Here is an 18,582-nt window from a genome sequence, read left to right as displayed (position 1 = left end):
ACAGCAGACGTGTTTAAACCTTTAGACACAAAGAAAAGTACTTAAACACTTTGAGAATCTAAAACAAGTCAAACACTCAAATCTACTGATCAGAACTTTAAACTCATCTTGTATTTGAATTCATTGCTCAACAATGCTGACTACTTTATCGAGATCATTCTGATAATTACTTTTCAACTTGTTCAAGACTTAATGCAATCCCTTTAAAACATGTTGACTATCTTAAACATGAGTCAGAAGGTATATCTCATGTCTGAAACATTTGAATGAGGACATTTGTGACTTTCCAAACTTTTAAATTAAACTGAAGTTTCACATGCGATGGATTTACTTCATGAGCATTTCTGAGATTTGAACCTTGACTTTGGCTCCTGGCTGCACTCTTCTTAAAATAGTTTGTATAATTTTGTGAATTTAAACAGAAGAAGCTGAAGACGTGTTCAAACAAACAACATGAGGGAAGATGCTTCATAAGTAGGAGAAATAATTTATTTATGTTCAGGTCACTTTGTGATACAAACATTTGGATTTACTCTGCAGCTCTTTAACAGGAGTTTTGTCTTCAATAAAAAGTTTTCTGTTCTTCTGTTTGTTCAGATTTCAGTTTGTTCAGAGTCTGTTTGACACCTGAACTGACTCCACCTGTCCCCTCACTGAAACTCACTCACTGCTACCTAAAAACTTCACCACGTCTTTAAAATGTGTTTTAACATCAAAACTTAAACTGATTCAGTGTTTGAGTTTGTGTTCAGTGCACAGACTTACCTGTCTCTGTGCAGACATCCTCAAGTAAAGCAGGTTTCTCCTCCTATCGATGGTATCGATGTGATCAATGTTATCTATTCTTGGTTGTTCAGTTTTCCTCTCTGTCGTGCGTGGTAAGTGTCTATCTATCATTTATGTGTGTGTAAGTTTATTTCTATCTCTGGTCTATGTGTTGGTAAGTTTTTGTCTCTCTCTCTATAGTGTGTGTTATCAGGTGGGAAGTTGAAGCTGATATGATCTGAGTCCGTTCACTGTGTTGATATTTAAACTCTGAGAACGACCCTCTGAGAGCTCATTCTGACAGAATTCACTCATTGTGTGTGTGTGTGTGCGTGCTATGTGTCCCCATGTACTGGAGCTGTAAGGGTTTGCAGGCAAAATACTAATCTGGTCAATAGACAGTTTCTTGACCATAGGAACTGTACACAGATATTTGGATGAGAGGATGAATGTAGGGCTGCAACTAACGATTATTTTAATAATCGATTCATCGATTAATTTCCATGAATTTCCACACGTTTATTAAAAAACAGAACATTAGTTAATTGACAGTGCCAACAAAAGTGCAAAAACAACAGGTTACTGCTTGAACGTCTCCATGAGCTTTGTGAAATGGGTCCTTGAGGTCCTTGTTTTAGTTATGAATTATTGTTATGTAAAGGCGAGTAAGTAACCCAAAGAGCACTTGCAAAGACAACACACGTTTTTATAATATATATTTATCTACACTCATACAAGTACCCTAAAAACGACTTATTTACAGAAATTTAATTAAGTGTCTAAATGCATTTGCATACAGTGCAGTGTATTAACTCTCACCTTATTACAGAAAATGAACACTGGAAGCTTAATCATTAAATTATTCAATCATTTTAGTAAGTACATTCGTTTTTAATTGTTTATTTATTTACAGCAAGCTGACCAAGTGCTTTAAAAAAACACCGAGCTAAAATAAAATGTAAAACACACACCTACACAAATATATTCCAACGTCAACAGACAATAATATGGGAAAAAAGCAAAGAATATATCTAACAACGTATTGAAAGTGGGCCTAAAATGCTATATAATAAAAAGTTTTCTTTAGTCTAAGCTTGTTTGCCGTTGGCAAAGTAAATAGTTTGCTCTACCACCGTCATTAACCAGCTAACACTAACATTACTTTAATGAACGTTTCATGCTTGTCAAGCTGGATAAAAAGTAAACACAGGCACCAGCCGAGCAACTGGAAAGACTCCATTTTCCTACTTGAAAATGGAACTTACCCTGCTGTTGAGCTCCCTTCCTAGTCAGCGATGACTCCAACATGTTTTTACTTTTCAGGTGCTGCATCATCACTGTGGTGCTCCCGTGCCGCGCCATATCACTATTGCAAAGCTTGCAACTAACTCGTGTTTATGCATCACGAAGTACTCCCACACCGAAGATTTCGGTTGAACCGTTCTCTCCGCTCTGCTATGTTTAATATCTGAAATACCAGCTCCGCTCTCGCGGGCCAGCCGCGGATAACCGTAGAGGACAAATCCATGAACCGGAGGCGCTTCAGGTTTGAGCGGGTTCAAAACCAGTTCGACTCAAACAAAATGTCCAATTTTCGGACCAGAATAATTCACTACATTATACATGAGATGGTTAAAGTGAAATGCATCCACCTATTGTGGAACAAATCATGAGGAGAGATAGGAAGATAAGATTATAATAATGTTAATATTAGATGTTTAATTCAATTTAATAAGATAATAAATGTGTTATCTATATCTATAAATAAATTAATGCATAACACTATACACAGTGACTCACCTCACAAATGGTAAGAAACAAAGTGGTAAGACAGGTGATTTATAAGCATTGAAATGTACATGTGATAAAGAGTTTCCTTTTTCAAAGTATACAACACATTAAAGCATTTACCCTCAGAAAGCGAAGAAACAGTAGTCACTCCAGACTCAGAAGGAGGGATGTGTGAGACTGGATCTCTGTGTGCTTAGGAAAACAGATGGAAGAAAAGTCAACACACGAGTCATTTTTAATACTGTATATATACAGTAGATATAGATAGACAGATAAATAAATACAGACACACATATTACAAATGTAGTTTCAAATGTCAAAATAAACTGATATTTATACTTGATAAACGGAAACTATAAAAAAATATCATACTTTGTTTTACACTGGGCTCCTCAATCCCAAGATGTGGGCAAGCAGCTGAGGTGGAACTGGTAACGGGACCTTTGCTGTGACTAAATATTAAGAATTAGAGTGTCATTTCAATTCAATACAATCTGTATGTCCTTGTATAAATGAGAAGTAAAACAATATTTACCTTTCACAGAGGAAACGTTTCCAGCAAGGTCACCGACCTGAGCAGATCTGGAAACAGTCGCCGACGGCTTACTCCTATGTGCTGTAAAAAAACAATACTACTTTTCTTCACAAATTCATTGTGTTTATGCCTCTAAGTCTGTCTTTGCCTGTTTTCTCTGTTGCTTATTGTCGTTACCGACTGAAAATACACTGTTTGGTTAAACTGTGAATCACTATTTATGGAAAATGCTTTAAAACATTAAAGGTGAAAACAGGTAAAGCAGATAAACAATACTAATATGTAAACAGAATACCTACCTATCAAGGATTTGTCATGCTGACATATCTATTTTTGATTAAAAATTATATTTCACATGCCAAATCCTCAAATGGTAGTCTAAAAATGCATGCAAACACAGAAAAAACACTTACCATCATTGATGACAAGTTAACTCCTTAGGTTAGTGGGAAAGTAAAAGAACACAAGCATCAGCACAGGCCAGAACACGGCCAAAATAACAAACTAGTTGAAAGAACATAGTAATGGAAGTTGAATCCTGTTGAAAACAGAATCCTCCCTCCACACTGATTAAGAAAAACCTATTGCTGAAGCTGCATCCATGGCTCTGGAGACTGCTGCCGGTGTCCCTGAAAGCACATTTGGCATTAGACTTTTATCATGTATAGTAAAGTTCAGAAAATTGTGTTATAAACTAGCTCCACCTATGTAGCTTGAGGTCCACTTTACAAGGGGACAGGTTTAACATTTGGCTCTCCAGGTCCTTGTCCTCCTCCATTGCCAGAAATGTATATAACATGAATATTGTGTTAGAAACATTAAATGTTCAAATAAAAGCAGTATCTTCATATTTCTGTGAACTGACCGAGAGTGCTGGATGGTGGTGTGGAGGCAGCCGGAATGATGCTGACTTCTGGAGGTGCTGGGCAGGACTCGGCTCTCTGCTGCTTCAGGAGGTACTGCTGCAGGTTGTGCATCTTGCTGTTTTTGATGCAGTTCACTCCTAAGAAGAAGGCAGCATAACCGTCACTCCTTGTCTCCCAGATCTGGCCCAAAGCCTACATTGTTGTCACCCTCTGATGCCACAGGTGGAACTTGCTTCCTGGAGAGGAGGTACCCCTTAGGTCTTCAATTTCCTTGAAGAACTTGGAATATTCAAGGAATGACAACAAGCTGTCTTTGCTGTGTCCCTGAGGGTTGAAACTCCCGTCTTGCTCCTCCTGATCTACCTTGTTGATAAGGTAGATGGTGTAGCCAATATCGTTTTCCAGGAGCCATCTGAAAGATTTACCCTTGTACTTGCCAAATTGCAGCACATACTCGTCCATCGCCTCCTGACGGTCCAACACATCGCCTCCACGTTGAAAAACCAGAGTGAGAGCATTGGTTTTCTCCTGGTCATGTTTTTGAGGAGGGGACCTGTCCTGAAGGGAAGGATTTTTTTTAATCCTCATGGCCTCGTCAGAGGGGTCCTGGCGCAGATGGACTGACGGGCCCTTCCTAAAGGGCACTGTTGTCCTTCCTGTAAAGAAGTTAAGTGTCTTCTTCATCATCTCCTGTGCACAGCAGAACACAATGTATATTTGTATTATTAATCAAAGTGTAATAATGCTGTTATATAAACAGTGTTATTGATGTATATAACCTGCATTTTTAATTACTAGGTAACAACACTTGATATCACACACCAGATAGATAGATAGATAACAATACTTTATTGTGACATCTAATTGTTATGAATGTTCTTCTTTTTCATAGCAAATCCATTGAATCTTTCATGAAGGCTTTAAAATAGTCTTGTACCCTCATATTCATTAAAAAATATTCATCATCGTCTACTCGTACATTTGTCATACTTTATTTATTCCTTGTGCATGGATTAGGTGCGTGTGTGTGTGTGTGTGTGTGGGGGGGGGGGGGTCCTATTGTTTTTTATTGATTTTCTTTCTATTTAAAACACTTTGTGTTACATTATTGTGTATGACAAACGATATACAAATATTAAATAGTGATGGTAGGTAAGGTTTTGAACTGAATAAAAAACCCATGAAACACACAAAGATGATTTACTGTCAACAGGAGAGAAATATAAAACACTGACATTAATTCCAGTCGTGCTCAATAATCAAATGAAATAACATTAATCTTACAGTTAACAACAGTGTAATGATAACGTTAATGTGACCGATCTCTAATGTACCACCTTGCTACGATAGCAAACAACAATCAAACTTCATATTTTTCAAAAACAACAAATAAAATATCATTAAACAGGTGATACAATATGAATGAGGATTGTTAATAAAGTTATTAAAAACATTAGCCATACTTACGTTTGATAAGTTGGATATTTTTGTGTCAAAGTCGTGAAAAAAGGTGACGATAAAATGTCGAGCTAGTTTTCTTAACTTTCTGATGAAGACGCTGCACTGACTGTCAGACTGTCACTCAAACGTTAAGAAACGGGGTCTCCTTACCTTTACCAAAAGGCTGAAACAGCACCCCCAAATTCTCCATAGTGGCCAAAACTATATTACATCCGTAGTGATAAGGACTGCCATAAAGAATGAATGGGAAAAGTTAAGGAAGTTAAGGACTACTATACACGGCTCTCGCACGGGGGGAGCTCGCACGCTCTAACTCTGCCACGCTGTGCGGCATGTAAACAGTTTGACGTGTACGTCACCACAGTCTGCGACATAGGGAGTGATGCATTAATCACGCAACACAACAAATCGATAATAAAATTTGTTGCCAACACTTTTATTAAACTCGAAAATGCCAGAGCAATAGCTGCAATTAACACCTGAACATAAGCACTGTGCAATATGATGTCACTGCACATTGTATTGTGATCACAAAACTTTGACCTATAAGGGCCATACTAAAGCATATTAAGACCATAAGTCATGCTCAACAACTTCCTAACCTGCTATCAATAAGCAGTAATGAGGAGGTAAAAGTCTTAGTTAATGACCCATTACTATAGATTATGGTCAGGGGCGTCATGCAAGCCAAAATTCGGGGAGGGGGGGCTAAGTTAGATCCGGGTTGAGGGATCCTTCTTGGGAATTTTTTTATTTTAAAATGATGCCATTTTCCGTTCTAGGGAAACCTCAGTTAAATTGTGCAAAAGTCCTAATTGCTCATTTCTTTTGTAGCTTTTTTTATCTGATCTCTTCCATACTTTGAATAGTATTCATCATATACTGCATATGATATAAGATAAAAGTTTGGTTTTTTTTAAATACTGAGATCTGAGAAAATCCAGCCCCCTCAGATTGAATGGGCATGACATCTCTGATTATGGTCATGTAGAATAAGATACTAATAAGAACTTAATAATGAATAATGTGCAGCCAGTATGCTATCAATTAGCATGCTAATAAGCTACTGAAGATGTTCTGAGGGTCTTTTTAAGAGAAGTCAGTTCACTTTGTTTGTTCCCATACTTTGTATTCTGCCATGAGGAGCAGAGACAAGAGGAAGAACAACATAAGCACAAGGCTCCAAAGGTTTGAACACTTAGGCTTATTCGCCAAACAAGGTCCTTTCCTCAGTCTGCCTGTGCCCTTTTGATTTCAGCACTCCCTCCTTAGCTGCACCATTGAACATCCTCCACAGCGCTACAGGGCTAGCTAGCAGCTTGTACGGATAGCTGCCTCTCATGTTGGCATCAAAACAACAATGCACAGGGTATGTGAACTATCCAAAATAAGCCTCAGAGTTGTGTGGGTGGTTTCTTGCCCAGATTACGTGTGTGTTTACAAAGCCCCTTCCATCTGTGTCAGTGTGCATTGTCGTTTAGTGGAAGGGAAAATATTTGTATTTTTACAAAGAAGCAAATCCCCGAGGCTCAATCGAAATTCCCCATGAGCCTCACGCGTCTCTCCTTCCCATCTGGCCTTTTTCTGATCGGGTGGTTCAGCTCTACCCTCCACATTTCTTTGAATCGCAGACTGAGAGGGAGGAAGGCAGAAGACATCAGAACGAAGACGGAAACGATCAATGAGGAGTCGGGAAGTCAAACTCGCTGTTTATAGACACAATGCGAAAGATAAGGCTGGTCTCTAATCTTCTTATCAACTACATATCCCATGTAAAAAAGAACATGTATCAGTCTGTGTAAACAGTCTCTGTTCATGCCTCAGAACTCTGCTGAATCTCTGAATGAACTCTAAACATGGAGGAAGCTCTTCAGATTTCTCATCTTGGTTTTTGATAATTTATCATTACAGTAACATTTTCACTTTAAAATATCTAAATTTATAAAAAATTGACTACACCTGTTATATATTTTGTTTGAGTACTTAAATCTTGGCCGCCGCCATGGCAGAACACCCATGACGCACACAAAATGTTTATCGTTGGTGTGGAAGGCTGTTTGTCCTGTCTTCCTCATGTCTGTTTTGCTCCGTCGTCTTGACTGTGGTCAACTCGGAGGTCGTTTTCATTGCCTTTGGAGCTGGAGTAGTAAAGAGAATCACTCCCATGATTCCCAGCCTCGATGTCATCCTTTTTAAAAAAAAAATTTGATTGAGTGATGGTGGGGCGGAATTTACATACCGTTAAATCAGTTGCCTGCTTCATACCGTTGTTTTATCCACAAATTCTGGATAATCTTTAACATAGTTTGAAATAGTAAACTGTGTTGTTGCCCATATGAAACTGGTTGTCTGGCTGGCCTTTGAGTGTTTCACGTTAATGTTGTGGAAAAAAACATGAACCAATCGATAAGTCTCTCTCTCCCTTTTCATCACTTGCTCAGTAGGGAGTAGGGAATGAGTGTGTGATTTCAGACACAACCTACAAGTATCACAAGCCCCTACAAAAACTACTTGCGGGGGCGCTGGTGGCGCAGTGGTTAGAGCACTCGCCCCATGTGTGGAGGCTATAGTACCTCAAGCGGGCGGCCCAGGTTCAAATCCAACCTGTGGTTCCTTTCCCGCATGTCATTGCCCGCTCTCTCTCCCTGATTTCCAACTCTATCCACTGTCCTACCTCTCCATTAAAGGCAAAAAAAGCCCAAAAATAAATCTTAAAAAAACAACTACTTGCTGTTTCATGGCAAACACTGTGTTGCCATGGCAACGTGGTTAGATTTAGACTTATGATGCATGCTGAGGGTCTTAGGATGTTCAAACAAAACTTGATGAGAATACATTCTACCTAGTAGACATCATAAGAGTCCTTGCAGAACCAGGGACTTGGTGTTACCAGTAGGTGTCACTATTATAAAAATATAAATGTGTTCAGGTTGGGATTGGTGACAAGCACATGGAACTTGGAAGCTGACTTATAACACCATGGTGTTGATCCAATGTTTATTCACTCAAAGAAATTAAGATTTAAGATTTACTTTTATTGATCCCCACAAGGGGAAATTTCAGTTTTTACACTCTGTAAGTCATGAACACACACATAGGCCGATGTTGTCTCAGGCAGAGATTACAATGTCATCACAACACTATAGAATTTAATTAATAATGTAGCCTACAGATATAGACTGGATGACCTACTTAATTAAATGTAGATTATAAATTGGGAAGCTTATTTCAAAGTCTTTACCAAACCTCACTGTTCCTTGCAGTGCACAATGAATGCTCTGCTTACAATTCCTTAATCTGAACCAGCGACCCTCCAGTTCCCAACCCAAGGCCCGACAGACTGAGCTACTGCCGCTCCCAAGCAGATGGATGGATCTTTTTCACAAGTGTACACATACACAAATTTATAAAGTTTCCATCTACATGTACATATTGTTATGAACTTTTTTAGATGATCTTTGGATATTATTCTCCTTGTCCTTACCGGTCATTGTGGAGGTGAACTGCATGGTTAATGGTAAATGGACTCAAACTTGTGTGCTCTTTTTTTTATCTTCTGACTACTCAAAGCTCTTTTACACCGCAGTTCACACCTTCACATTCACACACTGATGGTAGAGGCTGCTGAGTAAAGTGACCATAAAGTATTTTATCCCATTCATACACATTCACAAGCCGCCGACGAAGCAGTGGGAGCAACTTGGGGATTAAGTGTCTTGCCCAAGGAGACATCGGACATGTTGCTTCAGGAGCTGGGGATCGAACCCCTGACCTAGACAACTGACTCTTCTGAGCCGCAGCCGCCCTTGCATGTTTAGCAGTATTGTTGTGTGAATCAGGCTTCTTGCTTTTATCGTCAGTCAATGGTTCCATCATTCTGTCAATGAATATTTTGAATCCTGTTGATTCAGGACCCTTAAAACAATTTCTAAACCTGAGCTCTCATGATGCTAAGGAAGCTCGGTGTGACTTCAATCAGGAGGACTGTTTCATGCTTGTGCATTTATTCAGTCATATTTCATTCACTCTGCCCCCTCTCTCCCTTCATACTACCTCCCCAGCTCTTTTTCTCCTCCTCTAATAATTACTGCAGCCACTTCTCATCTGTAAGTATCCGTCGTATATAACCTGTTGCTCGGGGGAACCTATACTGTATGGTTGTATTTTTTTCATGTGAACAGCCATCTGCCTTTCTTTAAAACCTACTTTTCAAATTCTCTCAGACTTTCCTTTATTCATCCCTCTTCTTGAAGCAAAGGCAGAGAAAAAAAAACACCCAAATGATCTTTTCAAAGCTCACATCTAACAACTGTTCTCACCAGCTCCGCGGATCCCCCCCCCTCGCATTGTTTGATACATAAATTAGTATCGGCCTCTCCCCTCATTGATTTTACACGTAAGAACACAGCTTTTAGATATTTTAAAACCGCACACTGCTATGAAGGATTTACTTGAACGTGCTTCTATGATACAGATAATAAAGAGCGAGGAGCTGAAAGGGTGAAACAAAGAGTTCAATTAGCAGGAGACCTGACTGATACATTCATGCTCCTGCTCGTCTACCTCCTTAAACTTCTTATTTCATTCTGCAGAAAATATTTTTTTCTCTCTCTCTTTAAGAGCGGGGGTCTTAACAAACTTGCCAACGGTGTTTTTAATTGACTTCCTTTGCCAAGGCGCGAGTACGAGGGAAAACTCCCACTGTTTTTTTAGTGCACACTGGCTCTTACTGATCGCCCGCAGAGAAGAGAGAGACGGAGCGAGGGAAAGGCCAACGAAGAAAAGGAAAAATCTGGTGTGATGAAATTATGATGAAAGGGAAAACGAATGAAGGAAGGAAGGACTGACTGTGGACAGAAAGAGGGAGAAGAAGAACATGTTACTGAGGGTCTCTCAAAGCTCTCATGGAGCTTCTTTTCTTTGATCAGTGGGATGTAAACACAGCTCACACATTAAACATCTGTTTAAAGCTACAGTTATCAGGCTTTGCTCTCTCTTTTCAGGAGCGGTTGATGATGCAGCTGTGCAGATAATCTGGTTGCCCTTTGGTTGTTTCTGTAACAGCCTGCGACTCGTTAAGATTGTGCTGAGCATTAATTCTCTCGACGATATCTCCGTAGGAAGACAACATTTGTCCTGCTGTGTCTTTGGTTGCTTCCAGCTTTAATCATTTTTTTCTTATCACAGGAGGGAAGACGAGCTCAAAATAAATTGACAAATATCCAAATACTACGGTGGCTGGGAAGTGCAAAGCAAAATTACAAAATTTGAGACAAATTTACATTTTCAAAAACATTTTTACATTTCATAAAACAAAATTACAAAACCAAAACAATTTTACCGAGGAAAAAACACATTTATATTTTATAAAACAAATTTACAAGTGGCAGAACACTTTTACCAGTCCCAAAACAAATTTACAAACACCAGACTCTTGACGGAAAGGGTAGGTACCAAATACCAGAAGTGAACCGGAAGTTATTGAACGAGGGGTCATTTTGATTGTTTTGATTTTGGCGGAGAGACTTTGCGGACACGACACTGACAGTGATACAGAGTTTGTTGGGATAGAAAGATGTTTTGCCCGTTTTGTGGAACTCATCTGAGCCAGATTACTCTGTTTCGCTCTTCGTGTGGACGGTCTCTCCAACTTTTAAAGGACACAGATGGAACGGAAGAATTAGATATGCATCATATCATTAAATATTTTAATGACGGCCACTCTTACGATGTAATCGTGGACATGATGTCAAGTTTACACGGTAAAGGCATCAGCTTGCGGACTCTTAAAAGCAGACTTAATAAAGCCAGGCTGTACCGTAGAAAGGAGTACGCCTCTGCAAACGGCGTAGTAAACGCCATCAGATTGGAACTACGTGGACCCGGACAGCTGTTTGGCTACCGAAAGATGTGGCAGGTACTAAGACAAAAGTACAACCTTCGTGTGAGGAGAGATGATGTAATGAAGTCGCTCAGGGAGCTTAACCCTGGAGGTTGCGAAAGGAGAGCACGCAGAAGGTTTGTAAGACGAACATACCACTCAATGGGGCCAAACTATATGTGGCACGCTGATGGTTACGATAAACCCCAACAGTGATCGCCCAGTATTTCCTGTCGTGTGTGCAACAACTCGGTGTCATCCCCATGAGACTGAGGACTGATTGCAGCACGGAGAACAGCACTATGGCTGCAATTCAGTGTACCCTACGCCACCAACACAGTGACTACTACGCTGGAGCGTCCAGCCACATGTATGGCTCATCTACAACTAACCAGGGAATTGAGTCCTGGTGGTCCATTTTAAGAAAGGGAAGGTAAGTGGCCTTCATACAGTAACAATGCCTGACTTTTGTTTTGTATTTTTTATGTTAATTATATATGTATACACATAAGATTATATTAATTTCTATAGGTCTCAGTTCTGGATGGAGTTATTTGCAGACCTCCGAGATGCTGGAGACTTCAACGGGAGTCATGAGCATCAATGCCTTCTGAGATTTTGCTTTGGTGATGTTGTTCAGAGGGACTTGGATGAGTGTGTGAGACTGTGGAACAGCCACAGGATTCGCCCTTCCAGAACAGCGTCATGTCCAGGGGGAGTGCCCAATGAACTGTTCCACTTACCACACAGGTAATACATTGGTGATAAGTTGATAGGGATACTTCATTGTTTTAATTCTGCTAATTAAGTAATATTTTGTATTTTATATGACATAGATTTGGCTCCAGAGACTGTGGACTTCAAATTGAACAAACTGATTTGAATGCCGTTCCTGAGTCTAGTCTGTCAGTAGCTCCATGTGGAGACTCAAACATGCAGGAGTACTTGGACCTTGCTATGGAGCGCAATCAACTACAAAGACCGGAGAACAGGGAGTCTGCATCAGAACTTTACATGAAGATGAAAGATCAGCTGAAACTCAATCCAGAAGGGAGTTTTTCCTTCCCACCGACATCAAGTGTATGCTCATTGAGGGTTTGTTCGGTTTTCTTCCTGCTATTTTTGTGTCAGTTTTTTGTCTCAGAGAAAGTTATCAAGCAACTACTTAAAAAATAGTTTTAACTTTTACAGTCAGCAGTTCATCCTAAGTGGAAACAGATGTGCCTGAGACAAATCATAAGGATAGGATGTGTCACTCAGTGTGCTTGTGGAAAAGATGAACATTTTCTCTATAATTTTACTTTAGTTGGTTCTGTAAAAACACAATACAGTTTCAGGTTGTTGTAATATTTTGGAAAAGCCTTGTCCTTATTTATGTTTCAGTTAATAAATCATTAACAATATTAACCTTACTGAACATCACTCATTGTTTCTTATTATTGTATTTTTTTCTTTTTCACTGAAATATTTTCATCTGATTATGGTATCTGTATATCTGTATAAGAAAATAGACACGTATCAGAAAATGTTACGCTTCCAAACAGTTGGTAAAGAAAATTGCAAACCCTGCACTAAGTGTGAAGTATATTGATCAATAGTATAGATCAATGATGATAAATTATTGTTCTGTCTAATACAACATGTTAACTGAGAGGAAAAACCTTTAACAAAAAATGAACCTTTTATAACATGCACCCTTTTTGGGAGTCTGAACTCTAGGGGTCATATGGCTTTACAAACAGCCAAATCCTGGGGAATTCTGAAGCCCAAAGTCCATCTGTGACTTAAACTCAGTAAAGGACCCTAGGAGAGGTAATTTCAATGTATTTGAACATGTATTAGCCATTGGGAACGGAGAGTCGTCCAGGAACTCTATTGTTGGCAAAGGTTGCAATCCAGATGGGGGAAGGGAAGTCAGCCCAGTTGCAAACATTAAAACATCCTCCACACACACAGCAGAAAAAAGAAAAATGTTCAGATGCATCGTGGCAATGTGTTTTTGCAACTAATTATACAAAAAATTAGTCATTTACAAACCTTCACGATCAAGCAGATAGTCTGCCAGGTAGCCCAAAGTTTGACTTTCTTTCAGTCTCCTGTTACTCCCCATTGGACTGAGGTCAGGTTTGAAGAGTCTCTCAAGTTCGAGTGCAGTGAGTCGCTTTTCAGAGTGGCACAGGACAGGGCCCAGCAAAGAAGGGTGTTGCTGTAGTGCAGTCAAGAACTGAAGGGCTGAAAAACCATCTTTGAATCTAAAGAGTGAAGATAAACACTGCTTAACTGCTGTGTAGTGCCAATCACATTTTAATTACCCAAAGAAAGATATTAAATATTCCCTAAAATTTACAATCCAAATTAAAAAATCTAAATTTGAATTTTAAAAAAAGTTGTTATTAGCATTACTGATTTAAAGAACTCAGTGTATTGCTTAGCACATGGCAGGGTAATTGTTCCTATACAAACTAAGATCAGTGGCATGAGCACTTATAGATTGGCACAATACAGAGAAAGTAGAGACAATAAGGCATTTCAAACCTAAAAATTCTTAAACAAATACAAAAAAATCATTATCAATATGATCTTACCTGTCAATTACAGATGCGTTGCGGTCAACAGTGTACCATCTGAGGTAGTCTGACAAGATTTCTTTGTTTTCTTCAAGAGAAGCCACATGTCTCAGACAACCTGCTGTCTGTAACATGGTGTTGTGCTTCATGGTACATTATCGCAGATCATCTACCGAAGCAGCATTCTCAATCTAAAAGACATAAAAGGGACACCAACACTCCAGTCATTAACTGTACAGTATGTACTGTATATCCATGCCTATTTTCTTATTCCGTAACATACATAGCATAGTGTAATCTTACACTATAATAAAACAACATAAAGCCTATTCTTTGTATGTGATAAAGGGAAGTTAAGATTTCTTCCAAACAGCAGGAACTACGCAATACCTCTGCCCTACCACACCGTAGCCTTATGCTACTCTCACCTCTTGCAAAGCTTTCCCTATTGCTCCATCAGTTCTCATATTAACTGTTGCTTTGAATGAAGCCTGGCCAACAAGATAATTTACTAGATCCTTGGACAGGAAATGGGGCCCTGGACCTCTGTGCACAACTGACACGGCAATCATCTTTCCTGCCAGGTAAAATCCATCCTCCCTAACAGCTGTGAATGAATTCATAGTGCAAAATTAAAACACTTTGTCTCATATACCATAATGTATTGAGATGAATCTCAAGTTCTTTGAAAATAGTTCAAGCAACAAGGCATATACCATATGATTTATTAATGATCATTAACCATTAGTATAGTGCACATTAAACCCTATCCATACCTTTTGAATTGTAGACCAAGTACCTTTGTCCCTCTGGTCCATCAAAAATGGGCCTGTCTTTCAGCTGTTTCAAGAGTTAAAAACTCTCTTCTCGGACCACCTGCGTCAATTCCTTCTTCAACAACACCACCGTCATCAGTAAATTTTACAAGCATGTCACAGGTTTCAGAATATGAACTACGCCTGAAACCTCTAACTGCTCCATCCCAAACATTTGCCCTGGACATGTTGAACCTGCTGACCCTTGTGTGGTCAATAGGATGTGACAGGTCTGCAATAATGTCAGGTAGTACAATGTCCGTCTCCTCCCTGTAATGACAAAAAGTAGCCTAATTAGCAAATATTCCAGACAGTGCACAATTTGCTACTGTTAAAAAATGTATTTAAATACCAGAAATAGTGCACAAAGAAAAAAAACATGGACTGTCACTATACATTGCTGTGTGTTGGAAATTGTTCAAACTGACTGGAACCACCTCCTCGTCCTCTTCTTCAGCCCATGGTGCATACAGTTCTGTGTATTTACTGTTGGGAAATTAATATTCCAGTGTTAAAGCATGTTACACACCCACATTTTCTTAATGTAATCAATACATTTCAATGACTCTCTATCGTTTTTTATTTACCCGTAGCAAGTAGTATTGTCTGTGTTTGCTTCAGGTGGGTCCAGATCCTCAGTATCAGATATTACTATCTGAAAACAAATGAAAATGTCTGAAACAACACTGAAAGCAAGCACACTCAGGCTGCCACAATATGCTTTAATACATAATAAATAGTCCAGGCTGAACTGTGGATGAGTGTCCCAGTGCATCTCTGAAACATGGTAAAATTGATCAAATGATTACGTTCATGATACAGGGTTAGATTGAGTTTTGAGCGACATTTCTTAAATAAATTAGAGATTATTTTGTTATGAATCACTTAACACTATGGCATTTTGTATTCCATGTTGATAAGAGCAAATTTTCCGGGCTTATCACATCAACAACTTAAAGATAAATTACTTAAAAAAATGATTTTTACCCTTCTTCTGGTTTGTATTTGGGAGTGCTTTGGTTTTGTGGTTCAAAAACCTGAAAGGAACAGCATACAAAACATTTTAACAGCTTCCATATAGAGTATATATAAATTGTGAAAGGCTGTCAGTGTTTCTGATGTAACTGCCAAATAAGTAAAACAAGATTTTGGTTCTTCTAAGATGTTGACCAGAACATATAATTAGTGCTTAAAAAACAACAACAAAATATAAATGAACATACCACAGTGTCAGCTTGGTTGAATTCCGCTTTACTCTTGGATGTGATGACGATTTCAGAGTCTGACGTATCATCCACTGTAATAAAAACAAAAAAACAACAACACATTATTCCGTATGTTACAGTAGAGCATGTAAATGTGAAAAAACATTGAATTGTGAGATCCACAAACCTCCTGTAAAGTGTGTTTCCAGGCAAATGAAAAGAGTTATCCTGCAATATGCCTTTCCAATTTCTCTTTTGTATTCTGCCAATGTGAATGGGCTTACTGACCCAGACACATGGACCACCTCTGAGCAGTCTGGATACAAAAGGACATATAGTCCATCATCATCAATATCCTTGTTGAAAGTTTTCATTTTCTGAACTGCTTGTTGCAGAAGATCAGCTGCGGCTACCTCCGGGTCTGTGTACAACGAAAGTGTTTTCCCTCGAACTGGTTTTAAATCCGCTCCGTGTGGCACCATCAATCCTATGTTTATCTAGTAAAATAACATAAATAAATAATTAAGAGGGAGAGCAACAGCACGTTGCAAAATTCTATTGAATGTCCAAGACATCTTACCTGGACGTGTTTCCTCGCTTGTTTATGTCTCATTTTCGGTCCACAGTTAAAAGACTGTCGTTCTTTGGACTTTGAGCTTCTGTATTCCATGAAGTGTTTATAAGATGATGGTTGTTCTGCTGGAATGAGCAGAGTTCCGGATCAGAACAGAAAGTTAGCAGCAGCTTAAGCTATCACCCAATAACAAGCGTGCGTTTAGGACAATTCTAAAAAACTAGAAACGCATATAATCAAAATGCGTTACTATTTCATTAAGACATAAAATAATTTTGTAGCAAAATAATCTGAAACTGCATTTTTATTCACTGCATGTCTGACAATTGCTTCAGATAGCTAGCGCTATCACTTACTCTGTTTAGAATTGTCCGGCTGTTTAGTTGTACCCGCTGCACTTGCTCCTTCCGTTCCATCAGTGTCTTGTAAAAGTTGGAGAGACCGTCCACACGAGGAGCAAAACTGACTAATCTTGCTCAAACTATTTCCACAAAAAGGGCAAAACATCTTTCTATCTAAATTTGTATCACTGTCTGTCTCCGCAAAATCTTACCGCCAAAACAATCAAAATGACCCCTCGTTCAATAACTTCCGGTTCACTTCCGGTATTTGGTACTTACCCTTTCCGTCAAGAGTCTGGTGTTTGTAAATTTGTTTTGGGACTGGTAAAAGTGTTCTGCCACTTGTAAATTTGTCTCAGCGCTTGTAAAAGTGTTTGGCCACTTGTAAATTTGTTTTATAAACTCTAAATGTGTTTTTTCCTCTGTAAAATTGTTTTGGTTTTGTAATTTTGTTTTATGAAATGTAAAATTGTTTTTGAAAATGTAAATTTGTCTCAAATTTTGTAATTTTGCTTTGCACTTCCCAGCCACCGTACAATACATTGTCAAATCTTTTGAAAATGGTTTTGACAACAAATTACAGTGGACCTTCAAAATAAAAGCCAGTCACTATTGTAAGGCCCAGTCCCTTCTCACACTGGTGTAGCTGCACATCTCGATAAATAAAGGGACGTCTCAATTAGAGCCTTTATGCATTTAGTGTGACGTAATTGCAAGACACAGAAAATAAAGATTTACTTAAACATCTGTCCAAGAAATATAGAATAATGCTCCTATGTGTGCCAGTGTGACTCCTTAAAATTCCACCAGATGTGTGTTTGGTCCGTCTCCGCCCCGCTGATAGGTTTTTACTTCAGTCAATGGGTGTGCTTCCACTGGCTCCGCCCTCTGCAGCAGATATGCAATGCTGGAGCACGAAGCATCAATTTACCACATAAAAGATTGAGCGGGACGGGAAGTCAGACACAGAAACGACATTAAAACATCCGGTTTATTTTCAGAATAAAACACTCCCTTTTATACGGTTGGGAAGAATGACCTCGTGTGTTTGTTGATGTGTTTATAAGGGTTTTTATACCACATACATCGTATTATCTTGTTGTGACTGATTATATAATTACCACAGGACCTTCTTGTATGTGTATGTGAGCACAATCACATACACATGCTGGGATTACTTCACCCCTACATTCTGTCTCCTTAACCTTCACACAGAACGACGAGGCATAACCGCCCCACCCTGAACGGACAAGACAAGAGGCTGTCAAACCACAAAAATATGCATGGTTAAAGATAATACCAACCTCTGCTAAGGGTGGGTTGATTGGAAAGAAACAGGCTCATGGTTCAAAGGAATTTACCTTTACAGTGACATCTTCTCATGTTTTATTACCCTGTGTTATTAACTGTGTCATGTGCACGTCTCTTCACCATGAATTGACTTCACAAAAGTGTTTGAATTATGCTTTGTATTCACATTAATGATGTGCACAATTACACCGAACAAACTCTTTTTTTCAAACTGTTTATTAGGGGTGTGAAGGTTTGTGTTTTTGTCCCTAAAGGTCATGGTATGGACGTCACTGTTCGCTGCATGTAGTTATATGAACTATTTTACTGAGTTGAGAAAAAAAAACAATCACACATTGAAGTATTGATCCCACTCAAGGTGCAGGTGATGCCGTAACTGTTTGCTAACGGCTACTAAACGAAGAATGCAGAAGAAGGAAAATAAAAACACAAGAAGAGGAATAGAAAGATGACAGATTCTTTTAATCAGA

The sequence above is a fragment of the Labrus mixtus genome, chromosome 8 (genome assembly GCF_963584025.1).
Source record: "Labrus mixtus chromosome 8, fLabMix1.1, whole genome shotgun sequence".
In the NCBI taxonomy this organism is placed as follows: domain Eukaryota; kingdom Metazoa; phylum Chordata; class Actinopteri; order Labriformes; family Labridae; genus Labrus; species Labrus mixtus.
Note: the sequence above shows the minus strand (reverse complement) of the source record.